The following is a 25,240-nucleotide window of genomic DNA, read 5'->3' as shown; positions in this document are numbered from 1 at the left end:
CACTGTCTTGCTGTCTCTAATTGCGATTGGTGTATTTTTAGTTCCATCAAAGGAGGAATGTAATTTTTCTAAAAATTATCCATTTGCTTAAAAAAACCTTGATGTTGGTTGTCTTTTTTGCTCTCTCTGTGTAACCTTTGAATAGATTCATAGAATACTAGGACTGGAAGGGACCTTGAGAGGTCATCGAGTCCAGTCCCCTGCCCTCATGGCAGGACCAACTTCTGTCTAGACCATCCCTGATAGACATTTATCTAACCTACTCTTAAGTATCTCCAGAGATGGAGATTCCACAATCTCTCTGGGCAATTTATTCCAGTGTTTGACTACCCTGACAGTTAGGAACTTTTTCCTAATGTCCAACCTAAACCTCCCTTGCTGCAGTTTAAGCCCATTGCTTCTTGTTCTATCCTCAGAGGCCAAGATAAACAAGTTTTCTCCCTCCTCCTTATGACACCCTTTTAGATACCTGAAAACTGCTATCATGTCCCCCTTCAATCTTCTCTTTTCTAAACTAAACAAACCTAATTTTTTCAGCCTTCTTTCATAGGTCATGTTCTCTAGACCTTTAATCATTCTTGTTGCTCTTCTCTGGACCCTCTCCAATTTCTCCACATCTTTCTTGAAATGCGGTGCTCAGAACTGGACACAATACTCCAACTGAGGCCTAACCAGTGCAGAACAGAGCGGAAGAATGACTTCTCGTGTCTTGCTCACAACACACCTATCAATGCATCCCAGAATCATGTTTGCTTTTTTTGCAATAGCATCACACATGTTGACTCTCATTCAGCTTGTGGTCCACCATAACCACTAGATCCCTTTCTGCCATACTCCCTCCTAGACAGTTGCTTCCCATTCTGTATGTGTGAAACTGATTGTTCCTTCCTAAGTGGAGCACTTTGCATTTGTCTTTATTAAACTTCATTTCGTTTACCTCAGACCATTTCTCCAATTTGAATTATGACCCTATGCTCCAGAGCAGTCACAGCCCCTCCCAGCTTGGTATCATCTGCAAATTTAATAAGCCTACTTTCTATGCCAATATCTAAATCATTGATGAAGATATTGAACAGAGCCGGTCCCAAAACATACCACTGCGGAATCTCACTTGTTATACCTTTCCAGCAGGATTGTGAACCATTAATAACTACTCTCTGAGTACGGTTATCCAGCCAGTTATGCACCCACCTTATAGTAGCCCCATTTAAGTTGTATTTGCCTAGTTTATTGATAAGAATATCATAGAAGACCGTATCAAATGCCTTACTAAAGTCTAGGTATGCCATATCCACTGCTTCTCCCTTATCCACAAGACTCATTATCCTATCAAGGAAAGCTATCAGATTGGTTTGACATATTTGTTCTTTACAAGTCCATGCTGGCTGTTCCCTATCACCTTGCCACCTTCCAAGTCTTTACAGATGATTTCCTTAATTACTTGCTCCATTATTTTCCCTGGCACAGAAGTTAAACTAACTGGTCTGTAGTTTCCTGGGTTGTTCTTATTTTCCTTTTTATAAATGGGCACTATATTTGCCCTTTTCCAGTCTTCTGGAATCTCTCCTGTCTCCCATGATTTTCCAGAGATGATAGTTAGAGGCTCAGATACCTCCTCTATCAGCTCCCTGAGTATTCTAAGATGCATTTCATCAGGCCCTGGTGCCTTGCAGGCATCTAACTTTTCTAGGTGATTTTTAACTTGTTCTTTTTTTATTTTATCTTCTAAACCTACCTCCTTCCCTCTAGCATTCACTATGTTAGGCATTCCTTCAGACTTCTCGGTGAAGACCGAAACAAAAAAGTCATTAAGCATCTCTGCCATTTCCAAGTTTCCTGTTACTGTTTCTCCCTCCTCACTGACCAGTGGGCCTATCCTCTCCTTGGTCTTCCTCTTGCTTCTAATGTATTTATAAAAAGTCTTCTTGTTTCCCTTTATTCCCGTAGCTAGTTTGAGCTCATTTTATGCCTTTGCCTTTCCAATCTTTCCCCTGCATTCCTGTGTTGTTTGCCTATATTCATCCTTTGTAATTTGTCCTACTTTCCATTTTTTACATAACTCCTTTTTTATTTTTAGATCATGCAAGATCTCGTGGTTAAGCCAAGGCGGTCTTTTGCCATATTTTCTATCTCTTTGACGTAGTGGAATAGCTAGGTTTTGGGCCCTTAATAATGTCTCTCTGAAAAACTGCCAACTCTCCTCAGTCGTTTTCCCCCTCAGTCTTGGTTCCTATGCGACCTTACCTATCAGCTCTCTGAGCTTACCAAAATCCGCCTTCCTGAAATCCATTGTCTCTATTTTGCTGTTCTCCCTTCTACCCTTCCTTAGAATTGTGAACGCTATGATTTCATAATCACTTTCACCCAAGCTGCATTCCACTTTCAAACTCTCAACCAGTTCCTCCCTATTTGTTTGGATCAAATCTAGAACAGCTTCCCCCCCCCCCGATAACTTTTTCAACCTTCTGAAATAAAAAGTTGTCTCCAGTGCAGTCCAAGAACTTACTGAATAGTCTGTGCCCCGCTGTGTTATTTTCCCAACATATATCTGGATAGTTGAAGTCCCTCATGACCACCAAATCTTGGGCTTTGGATGATATTGTTAGTTGTTTAAAAAAAGCGTCATCCACTTCTTCCATCTGGGTAGGTGGCCTGTAGTAGACTCCTAGCATGACATCACCCTTGTTTGTAACTCCTTTTAGCCTATCCCAGAGACTCTCAACACTTCCGTCTTCTATATCCATCTCTACCTCACTCCAAGTGTGTTCATTTTTAATATATAAGGCGACACCTCCTCCCTTTTTTCCCTGTCTATCCTTCCAGAGTAAGCTGTACCCTTCCATACAAACATTCCAATAATGTGTATTATCCCACCAAGTTTCTGTGATGCCAACAATGTCATAATTGTACTTATTTATTAGCACTTCCAGTTCTTCCTGCTTATTACCCATACGTCTCTCATTTGTATATAGGCATCTAAGATACTGATTTGATCTTGCCTCCCAGTTTTGCCCTGACCCTCCCTTCTCTCTGCCATTATAGTCCACGTTCCCATTTCCGATCTATCTCCCAGGTCTCCATGTTTTCCACTTACCCGTGGGCTTTGCTCACCTGTCGCCGTAGAACCTAGTTTAAAGCCCTCCTCACTAGATTAGCCAGTGTGTATCCAAATAGGGTCTTCCCCCCTTCTCGAAAGATGAATGCCATCTCTGCCTAGCAGTCCTTCCTGGAATAGCATCCCATGGTCGAGAAAGCCAAAGCCCTCCAGGCAACACAATCTTCGCAGCCAGGCATTCACCTCCAGGATGCACCTGTCTCTGCCCGGGCCCCTACCTTGGACAGGAAGGATCGAAGAGAATACCACCTGCGCTCCAAACTCCTTCACCTGTACTCCCAGAGCTCTGTAGTCACTCTTGATCCGCTCAGTGTCACACCTTGCAGTATCATTTGTGCCCACATGGATGAGTAGCATGGGATAGTAGTCAGAGGGCCAGATAATCCTCGACAGTGCCTCCGTAACATCTTGGATACAGGCCACCGGCAGACAGCATACCTCCCGAGATGAAATGTCAGGGCGATAGATGGGTGCCTCCGTCCCCCCCAGAGAGAGTCTCCGACCACCACTACCCTACGTTTCCTATTTGCAGTGGTGGCAGCAGACCTCCCAGCCTTGGGGGTACGAGGCTTCTCCTCCTCTGTTGCAGGGAGTGATTCCTTATCTCCTGCATAAAGAAGAGCATAACGGTTTCCTAGTACCACGGCGGGAGGGTTCAGAGCAAGGGTGGAGCAATGCCTGCTGCCAGAAGTTTCATATGTTTTATCCTCAGCACAAAATATCTTCCTTTTTAGATAATGAATTCTAATTTTTCTGCTACTTTTTAATTTTTGGTTAGAATTAATATTTAAAGTCAGTTTAATATTTAATGCAGCTTTTATTAGGAGGATAATATAGCCCAAATCCTGTAATTAGTTCCACTCAGGTGTGGAGGGTGGCAGGAGCCGTGTGTGTTCACTGTTGGATTGAGGCTATATATTATTATTCTTGCAGGAGATGGATAAAAAGATCTCATTAAGTCTTTTTCAGCTTTGTGACCCTAATAGTGGATGTGATCTGCAAAGGACTTAAATATAAATGGACTTGTTCTTTTTATTTTTTGTTATTTTTGTTGCTTTGCTTCTTTATAATGTATAAAGAAGGTTTGAAAGATCTTTCTTTTTCAGAAAAGAAAATTTGCTTTTTTTTAGCCTTAGAAATACCACGTCTACTTTTTCTGGAGTACCCCTTGAATGTCTGAGAAGGTATTCTATTGTGCGTTCTCAGAATTTAGGCTTGAAATTTTAGCAAAGACTTCTTTTGGTCAAAATATTCATTAATTTTGTAGTTTAAATAGTTATTAACAACACAAACATTACACCATATGACTAAAAATCCCATTCTTTTTGGGGTGTTGTCATATTGTTACTTCTCCATTCATCATAGTGTTATACAGGGCAAATGGTAATTTTAAAGGTACATATATATTGGGCTTTCTTTATACAGCTCAAAGAGGCAGAAAAAAGAGATGCATGAATCTAATATTTTTCTTTGTAAGTGACCTTTAAGATAAGTAAACTGCAGTCTAGAGCAAAGGCATTAATTTTGATTGGGGGGAGTAAAGAAGCCCATGTATAATTTTCATTGTGGTGAAATATTGATTATACTGGAATTCCAAGTCCTCAATTAGTTTTTATTGTGACATCTTTCCTTAATAATGTGTCGACATTAGATAAAAGGAGATTAATATTAGTGATACAAATAATTACTGATATCACTGATGATGGTGCTTGCAATTGATATTTTCACATTTAAATATTCATTGATGAATATGAATTAGTTTTATCAAATGATCATTGTGATGGAGTGCATGGAAAGCAGTGCCTGCACTATGCCCTGCAATGCCTTTTTACACACTACTTTATAACAGTGGTTCTCAACAAGGGATCTGGGGGCTCCCTAGGGGCTGTGAGCAGATTTCAGGGGTTCTATGAAGCAGGGCCAGCATTAGACTTGCTGGGGCTCAGGATAGAAAGCCAAAGTCACATTGCATAGGGCTGAAGCCCTGGGGCCCCAAGCCCCACCCCCTGGGGGGTGAAGCTGAAGCCAAAGCAATGTAGCTCTGCAGAAGATGTTGTGACATAGGGTCTGAGGCAGTTGTCCCGTTTGCTGCCCTGTAATGCTGGCCCTGGCTTTTATATGCAGGAAATCAGTTACTGTGAGACTAGTGGACTAGAGTTTTTATAGCATGTAGAGGAGACCTCAGAAAGAAAACGGTTGGGAACCCCTGCATTATATCACACAGTGCACTGTGGATCTGATGACGGTTCCCTGTAAGGTGTGCACCTGCATGGGCGCGCATCAGGAATTTCAGTTCCGCCCAGCCCCTTAGCAGAGCCCGCAGCTGCAGCCTCAGCTGATCCTGGGGGTGAGGGCCGCGTGGCAGGAGCAGCTGGGAGGCACCAGGAAGGTGAAGGGGGTAAGGGAAGGTATCAGGTGCCAGGGGCATTGTGAGGGTGAAGCAGAGGGGTAGACACAGGGAGGGGAGTGGAAGGAAGGGATGGGCACCAGAGGGCAGAGGAGAGAGGCAGGCAAATGGGTAAAGGGAGAGAGGATGGGCAGGGGAGCTAAGGGAGGGGTGGGAACGGGGGGAAGGGCAGGTGCAGGAGTCAGAGAGGATGGGGAAGGGAGTGAGAAGGGCAGAAGCCAGGACAGCAGAGGAGGGTGGGGGCAGCAGCAGGCATCAGGGGAGCACGAGGATGGGAGACATGGCAGCAGAGGGGAAAAGGGAGAGGTTTATAACTTGGGTGCCACAGTGGTAAATGTCCGAACAAGCGCCTCTGACTTCAGTGTGGGTTCACAAGACAAAACTCACTCCACTCATGGATGGAAAATCTTAAAGGAAACACTGGATCAGATGCAATGGAAGTCTTTCCGTTGACTCCGTTGGGCTTTAGATCCTGTGAGGAGACAAGCAGTGAACTTTTACATCCTAAAACATTTCAGAAGGCCTGCCAAACCGGAGTGGGGGGCAAACGGGGCCCAGCGATTCAAAAGGGGTTGGGGCTCCTGGCTGCCACTGCTGTTACTGTGACAGCTGCAGCTCCCGGAGCCTTTAAATCATTGCTAGAGCACCACTGTTGACTGGTATTCCTGGCCGAAAAGGAACCCAGCCTAAAGGAACGTCTCCCTACCCACTTCTGTCATCGGAGTTTGTCTCAGCCCCTTAGGAAAGATATACTGACTAAAATGTGGTTCTAACAAACGGCCTTTATTTAACCTTTCACCCAAAGTAAAGATCATAACTATAACCAGGACCTCCATAACTAAAGGAAAGCAACACAAAGGTGGCGCACGACTGTGTCTCGGGTGAGTTCCCTCCCCCCAGGATAGGACCCTGGTAAGGAAATGGAGGATTATGAAATCACTACCATGTCCTGCAGCTTGTGGACCCTCGTGGTGGTAAGACAGCTCCAGATCCCGTCTCCAGATGATATCACAGGCAAAGAGCGATCCGGCTGTGTCAGCTGTGCTCCCACTCCCCTCCCTGCGCCATCGTGGGTGTGTGTATGTCCTTGGTGATGAGGGGTGGCAGCTGGTAGCACACCCCGTGCATGCAGGTACGTTCACCCTCCCACAACCGAAACCTATCTGCGTGATGCTGGCGTACTCCTCTATGTAGCGCCAGACTCTGCCACTCTGAAGGGCAGCCCCTTGGAACTCAAGAGGTAGCCCTGAAATAAGCTGCTGTTGCTGGGCAGAACCTAGCTCACGTGTCTGCCTAGTTTTCCCGCCAAACGGTTAAAAGAGCGGGAAAATGCCCTCAGGGGAGGAGGAAGAAGGGTGGCCAAGATAGAGTCCATGTTGTTGTTTGGACTTTTCCAAAATGGCATACGTGTGTTGTTGATTACCAAAACGTTCCCCCTACACTGCGAGGCACACTCCGGGCAGCTCTGAGGAATTGGTGGCAGGGCTGGCATGGCGCGCTCCAGGCCTTTCTGCCTGAGGCCCCACCCTTTCCAGGAGCATGGAGTCAGTCCCCTCCCTGTTGCCCAGGGGCCTGATATGGCTGTTAGCTCCCCACACCTACAGATGTTGGTGTGTTCACAGTTCCCCTGTGAAACTGGTCTTTATTCATATATTTGTAGAAATGAGTAAATCAAATCCTTTCTTAAGAATGTGATCTTGAAGCCCTTGCTCAGGCAAAACTCTCACGTAAATCCATGGGAATAGGACATGGATTTAGTCAGAGCAAAGCCAATACATTTAATTTAATTTTCTGTAGTCAGTGATTGCTTATCGGCATTCTGTTTCTTCAGGAATTGCTCTGTACAAGGGAGCCTGTGCTTGCTAATTATAGCACATCCCATACAGGCTGTAGCTGAAAGGGATTCCTGGTAGAAATATTGCTGCTTATTTTGTTTTCCATGTTCAATGGGTGAGGCTGCTGTTTTTGTTCCGTTGCACATTAAAGCACCAAGTAATCTGTGCTGGGAACTGGGTTAAGGAACTGTGTTTAAACTGTACCAATCCTACTATTAGCTGGAAAAAAATTCTGCATAAAGCCTGCAATAGATAGGGTCTGAAGCTGTCTATGGCCATGTCTGCAATACAAATTTTGGTTGACACAAGTTATGTCAGCATAAAGCTGCAGCAGTGAGTATGGTACTTGTGTGTGTCTGTACTTGTCTCCTTCCATCAGCATTAGGAATGTAGTAGTATAGTCGATTAACCAATAAGCAACAGCTTATAAGTCAATGGTATAGACTACACACATTTCCCTTCCCCACCCCTGCCAGTTATTTTTTTAGCAGGCTGGCCAGCAGCCTGGCTCAGATCTGGCTTACGCCAGATCCGGGACCTACCCCGGATAGCTCTGCATTTAAAGTGCACTGTAGCTCTGTATTTAAAGTGTATTAGGAGCCAGGTGGGCAGGCAGCCTAGCTCAGTTCAGGCTTGTGCTGGGTCTGGAGCTGAGCCCCCTCCTGGACAGGGCCTGTTGCTATTCCACCTTGCTGCCTCTTTATCAGAGGAAGCAGCACATGGTGACAGGCAGCCATTCCATGAGGGGAGCTGGATTTTAAACTGGCTCGCAGACCAGCTCCCACCTAGCACCCCATGATACAGAGGCAGCAGTGCAGAATGGCAGGGGGCTCCTTGGGAGTGGGGCAGGAGCCCACTGACTGCCAGCCCCTCTCCCAGAGACTATAAGATAGGCAAGTAACCAATAAGAATTCATTAGGTTGATCGACTATTCAGTTAACTGATATTTAACATCCCTAATCAGCTCTGCATTCAGCAGGAGTGCTTGTGTCAATGACGAATGTGGTAGGTAGCTCAGTGTGCAGCTCACCATTGTTCAACACACTAGCATTGGGGAAGTTTTGGCAGTAGGAAGAAATGAGTCTCCTAGGAGTGTCTGTGAGCCAGAGATCAAATTCCCAACATGCAACTCTCTCCATCCCATAATGTTGTGTCTAGCTTATAATTTTGTGCCTTTTATACAAATTTCACAAACTCATGCAGATCGTATCACTGTGAACCATCTCTGATAGAAATATGGGACTCACAACTCTATACTACTGTCATAAGCATTGGACTGTATTTGCAGAGCTGTAAGAAGAATATTAGCAGGGAACATGATGATTTTCTTGTTAGGGTAGATTGCTGTGGAACATAGTGAAAACCAATTCAAGGTTGGGTAGCTTTTATGGAGCAGTACTAGATAGTAGAGCACTACTTCTAGACCCAAGAAATGATCACTTACTGGTAGGATTGCATTGGAATGCAGGCATGAGATGACGAGCAATGGCTGCAGAACTTTCACATGCACAAAGCTATGTTCCTGGATCTGTGTGCCAACCTCACCCCCTGCCCTCCAGCATGGGGACACCAACATGAAGAGCTGCACTGAAAGTGGAGAAGCAAGTGGCAATCTCACTGTAGAAACTTGCAGCATTGTATTGCTGCAGGTCAGTGGGAAACCATTTTGGATTGAGAAAAATCCAGTGAGAGGTCTGTTGTTGTGCAAGAGTACAGGGCTGTTAGTTGTCTCCTGCTCCTCTGACTTTTGGTAAGGTACAGGACGTAAGGGATGCAGCAATGGGGTTCCCGAACTGTGGTGGAGCAATAGACAGCACGCTTGTCCCTTTTTTTGGCAGTGGACAAACTTGCCTCAGAGCACATCAGCAGAAAGGGCTACTTTTCTATGGTAGTGCAAGTGCTGGCGAATCCCGGGGACACTTGACTGACATCCGTGTTGGTTTTCAATACTGACACCATTTCCCACAGCAGGTAAGGGTTTTAGAGGCACTGAGAACACAGGAATTCCAAACACAGCCCAGACCTGTATGCTGTGAGCCTATTAACTGCAATGGTGCCTGCCAAAGTTATCATTGACTGGCGTGGGCAATTGTCCTACCATGGAGGAAAAAAAAATAGGGCTGCCATCCGTAGAAACCTTCAGCTGAGGACTGCAGAGGTCGTCCAGGAGAAGTTGCATCAGAACCTCTCAGGAGGATTCAAGGGACATCCTTGTGTACAAAAACAAACTGCTCCACATACACTCCCCCCCCCCCATTCCTTACCTCTACAGGAGACTGAAAAACAGATAACGACGCTCCCTCTCTTTGTTATACCACTACCTCTTCTAGTGCAAATAAATTAATGAGAAGTTGATGGCTGTGACCGGTTAAACTGGGGCACTGTCAGTATATCACTGTAATGGGAAATACATTTATATTCTTGCCTTGCATTGGGTTCACCCATGCTCGGCTATTGGGACTGAGTGGGTGGAGTATCAAACTGGTCCTGGATCGTGGTATAGCTGAACTACCCAGTCACATGTTCCCCATCCTCTTCCCCCTTCTCTTTTTTGCCCTCACTGTTTACACCAGCGGCTTATACCTTGGGCTACTTGAAGATATCCCTGGTGGCATGCATTGTCTCCACCAAGTTTGGCATGCAGCTCTTTGTAAAACTGGCAGGTCTGTGACTCAGCACTGGATTGACTATTTGCCTTCCTCACACTATTCCTTTGCTTTCACATGCCACTGCTGATGATCCATATTATATTCTTCTCCTGCATCCCCCTTGCAATCTGCTTGTAGATGTCAGTGTTTCCATTGCTGGTCCATAGCTGTGCTTGCATACTCTCATCTTCTCATATGTCCAGGCTTGGAAGATCCAATATCTCCAATTTACTTGAAGCTAGAGCACATCTGGATTGTGCAACAGAGAGCAAGATATGCTTGCCAACCTGGACAATCAGGGAAAATCATTAAAAAAATTCTGAGGTTTTTAAAGGGGAGGGAGGCCTCTCTGTAACTGCTGGGCAGCAGAGATCACAATTGTGATGAGAATGGTTGTTATTGGGCATTGTGGGACAGCTATTGGAAGACTGTTAAGGCTGACATAAGTAATGCAAGGTCTATACTTGTGCTGCGTCAGTCTCATTTCATAAACTGTGACTCATTGCTGCTCAGGAAGGTGTTATTACGTTGCTGTAATAGGGTACTTATATCAGTAGGAGACAACGTTAAGTGTAGGAACATGCACGACTAGGTAGATTGAAGGTGAGTTGTGTCAGCCCAACTTTGTAATGTAGACCAGGCCTATGTAAACATTTTCTACAATAATTAATTTGCCCATTGCAGTTTGGTAAATTATATGGTTATTAAAATGTTTACACGGCTACAATTTTATTGTGCAGAATTAGTAAACTGCTGTAGAAAGACACTGTGAGCACTGAGATGGGGAAGCAAGACCACGTGGCCCATGGGAGAGAAAAGGTAGGTGAGGCAGTATCTTTTATTGGACCAGCTTTTGATGGGGAAAGAGATGAGCTTTTGAGCTACACAGAGCTCTCCCGCACATATGGCCCATAGCTGTTCAAATGTATGAATTCTGGAAGGCAGCATTTTCCTAATAACCCCAAACATGTTCGGTTTTACAGTAGCAACTGTAAATATAATTGGTATGCAAGTACCCATCATTACCATCTCTTGGTATACTGTTTCACATTGAACTTATGCCTTATCTTCACTTCTGCTGGGACAAGTGGATTGAGCTTTCTCTTTTCATTAGGTGCAGTTTACCCCAATCTCACCAGAGGGGAAGCTTTAAGATGGCTCCACCTTATGTTTTTCTATTGATACTATGGATGATCCTTTCATATTAAGCCATTATTGAACTCAGTTTGTAGGTTTCTTGAAATTCCATAAATCTCTGAGTGAAACGAATGTGTAGGGCCTTATTCTCTGTTTTTCTTTGGCAATGTTGTACCTCACATACAGCGGGGAACTCACAGGCATTGGGGAGCCTGTCAAGTGTTCCCTCTAAAATTTTGCATGAGCGGACTGAGTTTTGTCTTGTGCACCAATATTGAGGTCATGCGTGCTTGTTCGGATGTATGCAGGTGTTGCACCCACCAGTTACTAACAAATATATTTGCATATATATGAATACTAAAACAGCCCTTTCCCAGTCACAAAGACTAAATAGAGCTGTTAAACCAGCACTTTCACCCACACATCTTTATTATAATGGTTGACCCTAAGTGTCAATGTGCTGTATTTTCCCGCAATCTGCATATCGACTGCCCCTGCACTATATGATTGTCACCACACACAACACAGAGGCCTTACAGCCGTTCTGAAGGAAATGAGTGCTTCCCAACAAATGAGCCTGTAAATAATGAATTGTGATGGGTGCAGCAGGTACAAGAACAATCCCATTTAAATTGTTTAACTATAAAAAATGTAGTTAAGATCAGAAAGCTGAAATCTGGAAGAAAAAGATGGAACTAAACATTGCTAAAATACAGAAGTTATCAAAGCCCAGGCCAAAAAAGATCTTAGCTGGAAAAAAACTGCAAATCCTCCAATGTGATAGATGTCAGCAAGTGCCAGCAGTGACCCTCTGTCATATTGGCCCAACTGATGTTCGAAAGACACAAATCAGATGTTTGAAATGGTAACATACAGAAACTTGTTAGGGAACATTTTAACTTGCCCGGGCACTCATTAATGGATTTGAAGGTGGCTATTCTCTAATAAGACAATTTCAGGAATCAACCAGAGAATCTGCAGGACTAGCCTTCATATGAAAATTTGATACTCTCTCTCACAGCTTGAACAAAGACATGAACTGGATGGGCCATTATATTCACCCAAATGACATCAAAAGCCAAGTAGCAGGCACTTACAGCCTACTCTATTGGACTCATTTTGCATGGACCCTTTAATTGACGATTTCTTCCCTTTCTTTCTCTTCCCCCTCTTTTCTGCTTTGTAGTTCAACCTCTGTGCCTCTTGCTCCATATTTGTCATCTGAAGTAGTGGGTTGTGCCCATGAAACCTCATGATACTATTTATATATTTTTGTTAGTCTCTAAGATGCTACAGGACTTTGTTCTTTTAGTTAGACTAACATGGCTACACCTCTGAGAGTTTTTAATGGAGTAATTGTAAAGAGTGGGGGTTAGCAGCCCCTCAAAAATCATAGGTTGCAGGGGGGGAGGCGGAGGGGAAATCTCAGGTTATCAAGTACTGCTCAAGGAGTAGGATGGGCTTAGGATTTATTTTTCTACTTCCAAATTGTTTCCACAGCGCCATTTATCTTCTCTGCCTTTGAATGCATCTAATGTAACCTTTGCATGATTGCATAACTTGGCCTGAGAATGCTGGCATGGTTTTTAGGAACTTCTTTCTTCTGCTGTTTCCTGAATTCCCACATTATAGTGTGATCTCTGTGTGGAAAACCGCTAACTTCCTTCATCTGGCAGCGCTTGAGTCAGTGTGTGCCATTAGCTTGTGAGTGCTGCACTAGGTAGAGGGGTGATGGTGCAGGGTCATAAAGGAAGAACATTTTCTGAGGAGAATTTGGATTTCATGCATCTCTCTTTGTTCTTTTCCTGTTCAGATAAAGCTGTTATCTCTGATTGGTTAAAAAAAGCGCTGCCCTAATGTTCTTTAGAATAAACAGAGGAAGATGACGACTTGAGGTTAATATGCCTTGGGCAAGGCAAGTCACTTTTCACTATGTGAATGAAAAATATTTTGCTTTGCTGATGAATCTCCATGCCACAAGTTTTCTTTTGGGATGCGGGTGGAAGGCATTTGATGTGTTGGGATATTTCAGGGTTATTTATAAATCTTTAATCTAAGTTATAGCTATATATTTCCAGTACACTCCTCAGGCACACCATAACTTCTGGCATACTATTCTAGCTGTAATGTAGGAATGTTAATGAATTGTTTACATGTTTTTGCTAAGAATTTCCAACGTATGAGCGTCAGTTACAGAAAAAAGATTATGTATTTATATGCAGGTTTTTGGAAATTTGGGAGAGGAGGGAGTTTGCTTTATTTTCTTGAAATTGTTTCTAGATTATTTTTATAGTAGATTTGTGAACATATGTAAATAACAGTCTTGTGAGTAAAGCAATTAAAAGGTGAAGGGCCACATCAGGCTGTCCTCCCTCACAACAATAGTCCCACTGAACTAACTTGAATAGGAAAAGTTTCAGAGGGATAGCCATGTTAGTCTATAACTGGGAAAATGTAAAAAACAATTAATGGTCTTGCAGCACCTTAGAGACTAACCACCTTAGAGATGGTATCATGAGGTTTTGTGGAAGTGAGTTGTGCCCACAAAATCTCATGATACCATCTACATTTTTTGTTAGCCTCTAAGGTTCTGCAAGACTGTTTGTTTGTTTTTTTTATAAAGTTTTTGAATAGGAAAAACAAGGTGGGTGAAATAATATCTTTTACTGGGCAAGTCTTGTAATGCAAGCAGCACAATTTTTTACCCAGTGGAAATTGCTGTTTGCTGAACACTTTTGGAAATTGGTGTTACTTTAAGGCCTGATCCTGTAAAGTAAATGAAGCTACTCAATAGTGCAAATATTTGCAGGCTTTGGATCTTAAGGTATCAAAGTGGGGAGATGAATTATCATTGTGGATACACATCTTCCCTCCTTTATTGTTCATTTTATTCTTTCTTGAAATTGCAAGTTACTGAAAGAGATAGTCACAAAACAAATAAACACTGTCACTGGTAATCTCCATCCTGCTTTTACAGACAATTAAATGACCTCACAGGGAGGCTATGTGGCAAACAAAGGATTAGCGCTTATTGTATGTAAACAAAGGAGGAGGTGAATTGTGAGAAAGGCAGGGAAATAGTTTGTATATAAATATTCTGCTACCCATTGGACCTTTTGAGAGAACGGGTCATATTGTTATCTCAGACCATATTTGGATGGATCGGGGAATTTGCCCTGATTACAGGGCAGGGGGCCATAGACAGGCAGCTGCTATTTGTACCAATGGAGTTTACCTGTTTCATGCTCCGCTTGGGTGCCAATAGTAGCTTTGCCTGTCTAGGTTGGAAGTTTGTACAGTTAAAACCAACGGTTGCGGTATTGCCAATTGCTAGTGTTGAAACACTAACAGGCAGACCCCCAAAATAATGAGATTGGATAAAAGATCATGAGATTTGGAATTATTACATTTTGGGTTCTTTGTCTTCTGTTTGGAAGGCACATTCAGAGTTGTGATTTCAAGCTTTTTTTCTACAATCTGGAGAGAATGAAGCTTCCTTTAAAAAAAAAAAAAAAAAAGGAGATTGAAGGAAAAAGAAACAAATATTGTGAGATGTCATAAGATCGTGAGAGTTGATAACATTATGGCTGTATTTGGGATAAATTTTCAAGTCTCAAGAATACATGGATGGGGCATACACTCTTCTTAAATCTGTCTGTCAGGGCAATTTTGAGAGGGCCATGGGGTTGTAAATGCACAGAACATACAGGTTTGGGATTTGGAAGAATATTTGTTTTATTTTTGAGTGAAACATTTAGCACAGGGGACTCTTTAGTGTCTTGCTTAAATGAATTTATCTAATTGTCATGTATTTAGTTGTCATCTGTCTTTGCCACGCTTTTAATTGTTTTCTGCATTTGGTGTAAATTGGAGTTATTCCGTTGAATCATTCTGACTTGGCTTGATGTTTTTAGAACTGTGGGGCCTAATCCTGAAAACACTTAACTGTATGACTGATTTCACCCATGTGATTTGTCCCACTGAATTCATGCTGCTTTTTTTTCTGCATTGAAGTAAGGATAGATTAGGTCTAAATAGTGTTGCCAACTTTCTAATTGCAGAAAACTGAACATCCTTGTCCTGCTCCCTGTCTCACCCTTCTCTGAGGCATGGCTCCCCCTCTTGTTCCATTCCCCTCTCCCTCTGTTGCACACTCTCCCCCACACTCGCTCATTTTCACCAGGGGACAGGGGCTTGGGTGCAGGAGGGGGTGAGGACTCCCAGTGGGGGTGTGGGCTCTCAGGGAGGTCTAGAATGAGGGGTTCAGGATGCAGGAGGGGACTCCAGGTTGGGGCAGAGGTTTGGGGTGCAGGCTCTGAGGTGGGGATCAGGGATGAAAGGTCTGAGGTGCAGGAAGGGACTCCAGACTGGAGGGTGGAGCTAAGGGGCTTGGGCATGTGGGAGAGGGGCTTCGGGTTGAGGTAGGGGGTTAGGATATGGGAGGGTTTACAGACTGTGGGCCGGGAGTGTGGGTTCTGGGATGGAGCCAAAAATGAGAGATTCAAGGTACGGGAGGGGGCTCTGGGCTGGAGTAGGAGATTGGGGTGTAGGAAGGGGTGTAGAGAGAGGACTCTGGGTGGCACTTCTTGGGCAAGCTCCCCATAAGCAGTGACATGTCCCTTGGCTCCTAGGTGAAAGTGTGGCCAGGGAGTTCCCAGCCAATTACAGCTGTGGAGCCGGTGCTTGGGTTGGAGGTGGCATGTGGAGAACCCCTGGCCATCTCTCCACTTAGAAGCCCAAGGGTCATACTGCTTCTTCCAGGAGCTTCAAGGAGCTAAGTAGGGAGCCTGTCAGCCCCATCAACTGGATTTTTAACAGCCAGAGCCGAGCTGCCAGGGCCCCTTTTCAGTCAGATGTTCCAGTTGAAAACTAGACACCTGGCAACCCTACTAATGAACCCAGATTCTTATATGTCTATATATTTATTATTATTTATTTATTAAATATCAGTGAGTAAAAACTGCACTTATGCACATACACAAGAACATTCCTTGTTTTTGCAACATCACAATTACTTCCTTACCTTGCAAGGATATTGTGAAGCTTAAAATATTTATAAAAGCACCTTAGAAGTCACTGGCTGAAAAGTGAAATCACTATATATTTGTTATATAATTTTACACACATTTTTATATAATTATTTAAACAAATATATTTTATGAGTATAGTCCTATTTATAAATCATATTTCTATAGTCAAATATAGACTTCAAGTTTTTACAGCTTGATATTTGTAAAAACATCTTGAAAGTGTTTTTCATCCAGTGATCTCAAAGTGCTTTTACAAATATCAAGCTGTAAAAATATTTTACTGCTTAAAATATGTGTCTTAGTATCCAAATAGGACTACACATATGAACTCCTATTTATATAGAAATTATAGGGCCAGATTGTGCATAAGATAAACACAATGATACACAGTTAAGAAGCTCACAGTGCTTTTTCACTTACAAAGCCCAATTAGCCACTGCAGATAAAGTGCCAACTATTACACAACAAAGTTTGTGCACACATTTAACTTTATTTTCTTTTAAGGAGAATTGCGGCACCTCTCCAAGGTGAAACAAGGTATCCAATTTCGGATGCTACAGCTTCCAATCTGTTGGAAGGTGTTTTAAGGAATTCAAGAGAGATGCTGCTTCTGTTATGTTTTCCCCTTCCGTCTCAAGATAAAAACAGATTTTTTAGCTGCTTTAGGGGGGCTTGCAGTACTTCACTAGTTGTCATTTTCCTTGCAGTATTTCCTGCAGGGGCACTGAGTCCTGGTTACACCTCTCCTGAGACTGGAAGCTCAGAATTAAGTCTCTCTGCTGCTCCAGCAAGAATACAATGGAAGCTTGTCTAGGCTTTCTGGTGTTTTTTTTAAACGTGTGTGGCGTGATTGACAAGTCAGCCAGCCAACAGAAAGCGGCACCGAAGTTGGAGCTGTCCAATAGACATAAAAAGAGTGGCTGGGGGGAGGCTTTCTTTCCCTCCTGACTCCTTCTGTGGCTCTGCAGCGTGCTGAAGCGGCTCCTTCCAGACTGAACTCAGTTCAGCTAAACTTTCGGAGGGATTTTCCTGTGGGGTGCCTCCGGCTGCAGAGCGGCGTTGCAGGGCTCCTGCTAGAGGGAGGTGGAGGAGGTGCGCTTCCTGCATTCCTCTCATAGCACACTCGCACAATCCCAGCTGGAATCCAGGCTGGGGGGAGAGAGAGCGCCAGTCGGAAGAAGGAAAAGGGAAGAGAGACGCTGCTCTGCCTGGGGTTGATCTCCTTTTGCAGGATTGTCGCCTCCCCAGCCATGTTTTCCCATTAATGGGAGCTCAGCCCCTGAGGTCTGCGGGAGATCAGAAGCCTTTGGATTCTGGTTGCACTTCTTGCCTGCTTTTTGCACAGGGCAGCTTTGGAAACAGAAACTCTTGGTGAGTGAGGGACATTGATTAAGAGCAGGAACTTCCATCCGAGGCCGGAATGCAGTGTCTGGATGGCCGCTTTCCCTCCCAGGGCAGAGGGGGACTGGAGTTTCCTGTGCGGTTCTGGGGCTGACCAGCAGAATTTGTACTTAGCCAATTGCACTAGGAAGGAGGAAACTTTTAAATGTCTCTTCTCCTTTTTGCCATTCTTAAATAAGCCACGTTCTTTCTCGCAGGGGAGCCAGGCCGCCGGCTCTGACTGCAGTTGGATTTTTAGACATCGATCTTTATTGCTTGTATTAAAAATCCTCCCAACACTCGAGCCACTGATGCGGTCCACATAATCCCCGGAAATCAAACCATTATTTTTTGCAGTTTTAAAAAGTCCACTCTCCGCTCGCTTGCTTTATCGACACGGAGGATGAAGGATTTGCAGTGAAAGCTCCCTGAAGTGCAACATCTCTGCACTCTCCTGTGAAGCCAGCCTGTTAAATCGTGTGCGGTAAAAGCAAGACAGAGAATACCGTTGGCAGCAAGGCATCCTTTGTGTAGCTGACCCAAAGAGCTGCAAGTGTGCCGTCAGTTTGGGGGAAAAAGAAGAAAATCTTTTGGTCTCCAGCTCACCAGGAGGTAAGAGGAGTGTGGAGCTTGCATTATTTGTGATAGCAATGAACCGAGGTCCTAGGAATTCGATTTTGCTCTCCTGTCTTCTGCTAAGTTTCTTCGTCCATCGCTGTGGTGTCTGAGGACTTTGTGTCGTTATTTGAACCTTCACCTCCTGCAAATATTTAAGCTTAGCCTTGCAGAATTGTCTGAAAGGGCACCCATGACATTTTATTTGCCCTGGGTGACAGGACAAGGCTGGCTTTGCACGAGGCTCTAGTTAACAGCAGTGGTGTTTCTCGTTTTCTTCTACTTCTGTGGCAAAAGAAAAGTTACAACCTGAGTCTACATTTCAAGCTTTTCTGCTTTTATTTTACAGAGAAATATCCCGGGATCAGTGTATGTGTGTGCACGGGTGGTGTGTGTAATCGTGGCTTCCATACTTTATTGATTTTTTTTGGTGCTTACATTGAAAGGTAGTTGTATATGAAGTGTTTAATTCAAGTGTTTTTTCTCTGTTGTGCTTATCGAATATAAAAAAAAGTGGTCACCAATGCCCAAAGCTAAGAGTGAGTCTGTATGAGTGCATAACAATGTATTATTTATTAAGCGTGGTTAATGAACTTGTCACTGTACTGAACTTATAGGTAGCGGGGAGCCTGAGGTGCCTCTTAGAATGAAACTTCCAAGTGAGATGAGCAGTTCTGTATGGGCATGCACAGAGAATGACTGGATGAAGGCCCAGTCTCATAGCGCGGCAATGTACTTTTTGTTGCATGCTGTTTTCGTTAGTGAGGCTAGTGTTAATCCATAGTGCACATGCACTGCGGCTCAGCTATGAGAGCTGTTTCACTGTGCTTCTAATGTTTCTTTTCCCTCTTCTCTCGCCTTCATTTCCTCCAAAACTCTGTGTCATGGCTACAGAAGTCTCTGTGGGATTCTACCTGGGCTAGGACTGCTCTTATCCATGGAGGGCTTCTGTGTTCCATGTTGAAATGTGAAGTGTCTCCATAGGATGGTTCTGGCTGAGTATTCCCTGTTGCAGTTCCATATTCTTTTCCCTGAGGATAACACAGGAAATTCCAAGTTTTGGCTTGCAACATTTCCTTCACAATATCCCTTTCTTTCTGGAACAGCAACATGTGAAGGGGAATGAAGAGGCCTTGCTCTTCCACCACCATGGAATGGGCAATTGTCAGGATCCTTTAAATAGGCTTTGAATCTCTGCTTAGCTACCCTGTTGGCCCTTCATGTTAGTAGGCCTGGCTTTTCAAGGAAGCAGTAGCATTGATGGCTGACTGGAAATTCAGTTGGGGATCAGATGAGGGCTGGAGTAGGGAGAGGGAAAGGAAAGGGAAGCACACTGTGGCCTGTGGCTGCTGATTTGCTCCACGTTTATCACCTCATTTATTTTGGAGACCAAGTCTCCCTACTCCTAGAGTCCTATGGCAGATCCCAAGAAGTATGCTAGAGAGCTGGTGCTGCGCCTGCTTTTCCAAAGTGGGAAGAGATGACATTTGCTCATGAAAATGGAGTGAAAAATATTGCCCTTTGCCATCCTGGCAGTCTACCGGCTGTGAGTTGAACCTGTGGTCCACATGTAATGTAGAATCTGAGATCTGAGGCACCTGACCATCCTCTTAATTTGAATGCATAATATCTCACTAGTATAACGTATACTTAAAAAGGTGGCTGATTTGGAAGTAGGTAAGGTCATAAGGATCACATTCCATAAGTTACTAGACCGGAATGCCTACATAAGGAATGTCTGTATGATCGATATGGAAGGAATTGGTAAGTATTTATACTTCTGCCCCACCACCTTCCAAAGAGACTATATAATGAAAGTGTCTTTGGAGGGTTGCCTTTTTACCACTTCTCTGTGCTGAAGTAGGTTATATGGTAACACTTGTGTGTACGTTATTGGTGAATTTCTGTGGAATTTCCACGGTGCTGTATATGCCATCCACATAAATAATCAAGGGCACTAATGTTTTTAAATGCAGAATAACTTACAATGCACAAGCACTTAAAGTTGGGTTTGATAGTTTATTTACTCATTATTACCTGGTAGGGATCTTTCCAGGATAAAGAGGAGTTATGAATGTAAATGAAGCACTGAAATACGTTCTTTCAGATGGACCCTAACTGACACAAGCCATTTGCGTTGTAAAAGAATATTAAGACTTTCAGAACAGGAGTATAGAAAATTAAATCTTTTTCCTCTTCCCTACCCCTCTCCTATATAAACAGACTATTTTCTTTTGATATTTAATAGTAGGGCTATAGTATTTCACTGCCAAGAAATCTTTACAAAATGCTAGTGAAATTGATGACTTTTAGGTTGCAAACTCTCACATCCCTTTTTTCTCTGCTAAACAGGTCTAGAAATAGCATGTTTCTCAATGGGGATGTCTTACTGGGTCATTGTGATCTGTATTTGTACAGTGCCAAGCACAAAATAAATAATAAAGTAAAACTTTCACATTTCACAACTTTCACAAAATAATAACAATTATGTAAAACTTCTAGTCCCCAATGAGTCTTCCATTTTTTTTTTAAAATTAGAAAATATTTGACATTGATTCAGGGCACCGATATCTTGAAACAAAATTAGTGATGCAATTTTGACGAAGAAATGTAGCGTTGAACGCGACATTCGAAAGAGGTAGACTTCTGATAATTTCCAATTCGACTGTCAACTTCTGTTGATTATCTTTTGTGTGCTGATGTAAAATTATTGTTTAATACTGAGTGTACCTACCCGCTGATAAATTTTTAGGGCACACTTCTGGTTTTCAGTTCTTCATTCAACTAAGTTATTGACTTTTAAAAGTGTCATTGATTTTATCCCAGTGAAAGTACAACAGTTCCTAAATGTTAAGATTTTACATTAGAATTTGGTCTAAATAAAAAAAACCTGGGTCTAAACACTTGTAAACGTAGGGATTTTCGATTTGGAGCAGAATGCTATATGGCTTTGGGACATGTTTTAATTTATAAAGGAAAAGCACATCCTCATTCTTGGCATATGGTTCCCACTCTTGGATTATGTTATCTTTTTCAATAATAATTTAAAAATAAGCAGGAGACCCTCTTTTGTCTCCCCCACCCATCCCAAACTTTAATGGTACATCCTGTTTTTATGGACTTTTGGTGCTAATCGTAGATGTTCATTGATTGGGAAAGTGTCTTGGAAGATTTTCTCAGGGTAATAACCTTGCAGAGTTTTTCTCTTATTGTGGATGATGTGGGTGGGAGTGGAATGTTCCTTGTTGCTAGTGTTTGCTGCTAGGTATGCCCCTTCCATGGAGACCAAGTGTTTGTAATATTGTAAGAACAGTCATGCTTAGTGACTGGCAGTAAGGTAGAAGGCTCTTTCTCTCCTTATAGCCAGTTGGAATATAATAAGGATGTGGCTTTTTTGGCTGTTCAGATAAGTGTTCCAAGCTGACTGTTGCTGTAGCTATGCAGTGCCATTAAATAGTAGAGGATTTACCAGAACCATCCATTGTGCAGTGTATAGTGGGGATGCTGAGAGCCACAGAACCAAACTGTAAACCATAATGGAAACTTCTTCAAGGCAGGTTTGGCCCATCTTGTAGTTACTTTAGATCTTCTATAGCCAGCTTGTTCACAGCAAGTGCTCTGTTGGTGGTCAGGATAAATGTTATACAGGTATCTTAAAGGCCAATGTGAAGTCACGGGGCATATCTCCTAGTGACCTGGAAGTCATAGCACAGGACGGATTGTTCTGATAGCAAACTTTTGTGCAGGCTCTCAAACATTTTTAAAGTCATCATACTCAGACATTACAAGAAAAGTGTAGGATCTGAAAAGAGTACACCACGCACACATGGCGGGTTTTTAATGTGACATCTGTAATGAGGATGGTAAGAAACGAGTATTTTGCTAATTATGCAGTCGATAAAATTTGTATCGACTACATGGTTAGTTAGTAAGGGGAGCCACTCTGCTGAGCCGCAGTGGGGGTACTTCTCAGAGCCGGTGAGATGGGACTGAGTAGTCTCGGCTTGCGCTGACTCTGGGATTGCTGTGCCTTTGCCTTTTAAATATAGTAAGAGCCTAGCAGCTCCTACTACATTTAAAAGGCAGAGGCGCAGCAGTCCTGGACCAGTGTGAGCTGGGACTGCTCAGTCCCAGCTCACGCTGGGTCCAGCAGCCCCTGTTCGTGGCGGCCCAGACTGACCGTGGACAGGGGCTGCTCCGGAACTAGCCCCTATTTGCGGTGGCTGGGGCTGGCTGTGGGCAGGGGCTGCTGCCGGAGCAACCTCCCCTACTTTCTCTGCCCCCGCTGCCTCTGATAGAGGCAGCATGATGGAGGGGGGAGAAGTGGCACTGCGGAGCCGGTGCTGTGGGGAATAGGCTTTTAAGCCGGCTTCCCCCAGCACCAGCTTCCCCCCCCACCCCATGCTGCCTCTCATACAGAGGCAGCATGGGTGGGCGGAAGTGAGGAGTTGAGTACTCCACCTGAATGTCCAATAAGCTTAGTCTTATCAGGTAGTCAAGTAGTTGAGAATTCACTTACATCCCTAATCTAGAATTGGATTTGCTGATGGATGATTGGCTTTGTCGCTCACCAATGGCATCATAGAAGATGAGATCCATTGATTAACGGCTCAGTCCATATTTTCTTGGGTGGCCTTTTGTCTGTTCCTTGGATTTGCTTTCTCCCCTGTGGGTCATTATCACTTTAGGGGTTGAGCTTTTCCACAAGGTGCTGAATTCCTCGCCCCTCCTCCCAATATTAATTTATTCAGCTGAAAACTATCTTTAGATCAGTGATACTCAGACTGAGGCCGAGGAGCTGCAAGTGTTTCTTTAATGTGTCTCCTACAGCTTTTAGCAGCACATGATAGTAAAACACTGTGATTTAATTATTAACCAATCACGATGCTTTTACTATGTTACTGATCATTTGTAGTTGATAAAATGATAATAGTTGGTCACTTCAGTCATTTTGCTGTGAGGAAAATATAGTAAAGGAAACAATGAATTCACACTACATGTAGCTCTTTGGGGTAATGCTGATTGCTAATTTGGCTCCTGAACCACTGAGTAATTTGGCTCCTGAACCACTGAAGGTCTGAGTATCACTGCTTTAGGTCATTGTCTTTTACAAGAGAGGTGGCAAATGGCTTTCTTAGGAATCCAAATTGGTGGCATGGTCCACTAACTTGTTAAGTTCTATTCAGAGAAAAAGAGCGCGTGTTCCAAAGCCGTTTTGGAATGCAGGGCCAGCCACATAGCATGACTACTGCATACTCAGTGCTATGCCTATAGCTTCAGTACTTGTAAAAGTATTTGGTTCATGCTTCAAGTATCTCTAGTCTAGATTTTCCACTTAGATGGACAATTTGTCCTTATGAAAATGTTGCAGTTAAGTGTATTAGAAGACACCATAAACACATAATATTTCTGTAATGTTTCATATAACTCAGCCTTGCAAAACTGTCATGAAACTTCAACAACTCAGGCAAAGATCTCTCAGCACCAATGCAATGACAGGAGACAATAAAAGCAAAAGAATCGTAAGACCAATTACAGTTTAAGTCTACAGCATAATATTTACTTTTCTTGTCTGTTAAACCCCTCCAAGCGAGTGGAGCTCTGCATTTCTTTAGACACCCAGACATATTTTTTAAATAATTTATTAAATCTTACCTTTATGAATGTGTTGTGTGTATTTATAGCCATGGAAGTGTGAATCAGACAATTGATTTTTGTGAGAGATCAGTGAACGAGGAATGTATGAATAGTTTTGATCTGGTAGAGTGAAAAATAAATAAATAAACAAGCAACCGTTTCACTTTGCAGTGGAGAAATATAGACTGCCTTGCAGTTTGTTTTTAAAATGGTATATTTGCTGTGGTGATTTTAGGTGAATGAGGCCTGTGTGCTGGAATCTTGCACAGTGATGTAGTGGAGGGAAGTCAGTGCTAATCCACCTGTAATAAAAATCTAATATGGCATGTTGTGGAGGGCAAATCTTATACCATTTTGGTGATGAAAATGTAATTGCCTTCTCCCTGTTTATGAGCAGCCAGCTCTTCACCCATTTTCTTTCACGGTCCACAGACTTGCTCTGCATTTGCTGTCCTGTAGAGAATGCTCAGAAACAGGCACTGCCATATAGTGCCTCTGGATCCTTTTTATTTTTTTACTTCTATTTCCCAGGATGACTTGTGTTAAATTAACCTCTGAATAGCAAACTTATGGTTAAAATACTTTCTGAGGTTCTGAATCATTAATGACTCATGCATATAAGCTTAAATTACAGTTATATTTTAGAACAAAGTATGTGAAAATTGTGGAGTGCTTGGATTATTTTGGGGTTGTTTTCCCTGCAACTGCTGTTAATGCATATACAGCCGATCCCCGAGATGCGAATGGTCGACTTAAGACCGTTTGCAGTTACGACCGAAGCTGTCGTAAGTGGCAGATCCTGAGTTACGAACACTTGGTCCAATTGCTTGGTCCGTAGCCGGTTCATAAGTCGGGAAGAGGCTGTAATACACTAGTGGTGGCTAGCACATAAACCTAGGACATTGCTTATACTAGACAGGTATACTAATTTGACTAAGTTGATTTAAAAATCTGCCTAGTCAAACTGGTGCAAGCCCTGAATATGATGACACTTAAATCAGTTTAACTCTCGGTTTATGTTGTGTTGGTAAATTACAGACCTAAATTAAATGGATATAAGCCAGGTGTAATATGATTTAAAAGACTCTTCATCAGTATTTGCAGTCTTTGTACCAAATTGATTTTAACAACCATTTCTGGTTAAACTAGTGCAAATTTCGTGTATAACCAAGTCTCCAATTTCCTGTGTCCTTTAGCAAAGTCATCTAGGCCAGATCTGTGTTTAAATGTTTTTTTATTATAACTAAACTGGCAAAAAAACCTAGTGTATATGCAACCTCTACTGGCAAACAAATCTTTTGCCAACACAGCTTATACTAGTTCCCTGTTCGAAATAAGTTTACAAGTAAAAGCAAGTATTACAATTGCATCCTTTCTAGGGCTTTTAAGAACATTACTATATATTGTCAAAAATATCACTCCCCTAACTGGCAAAA

The 25,240-nt window shown here is 43.0% G+C and overlaps 1 protein-coding gene across 3 annotated transcripts in view; it reads left to right on the top strand.

Annotated features, from left to right (window-relative positions):
* Positions 1-25,240, top strand: part of AMOT (angiomotin) — a 97,666-nt gene that overhangs the window by 8,205 nt on the left and 64,221 nt on the right. The window contains exons 1-2 of one of the 3 annotated variants that reach the window (XM_075940901.2): positions 17,105-17,543; positions 17,910-18,164. The exons of 1 other annotated variant lie outside the window; for it this stretch is intronic. The gene's annotated coding sequence lies outside the window, so the exon portion shown is untranslated. Of the gene's footprint in view, positions 1-17,104; positions 17,544-17,909; positions 18,165-25,240 lie in introns of those variants that run through there. One more of the 3 variants, XM_075940902.2, reaches the window with a different exon arrangement.

Source organism: Pelodiscus sinensis, chromosome 13 (assembly GCF_052426305.1).
Source record: "Pelodiscus sinensis isolate ZL-2025 chromosome 13, ASM5242630v1, whole genome shotgun sequence".
Taxonomy (NCBI): domain Eukaryota; kingdom Metazoa; phylum Chordata; order Testudines; family Trionychidae; genus Pelodiscus; species Pelodiscus sinensis.
The sequence above is the reverse complement of the archived record's forward strand: the minus strand, read 5'-3'. Positions and strand labels throughout refer to the sequence as shown.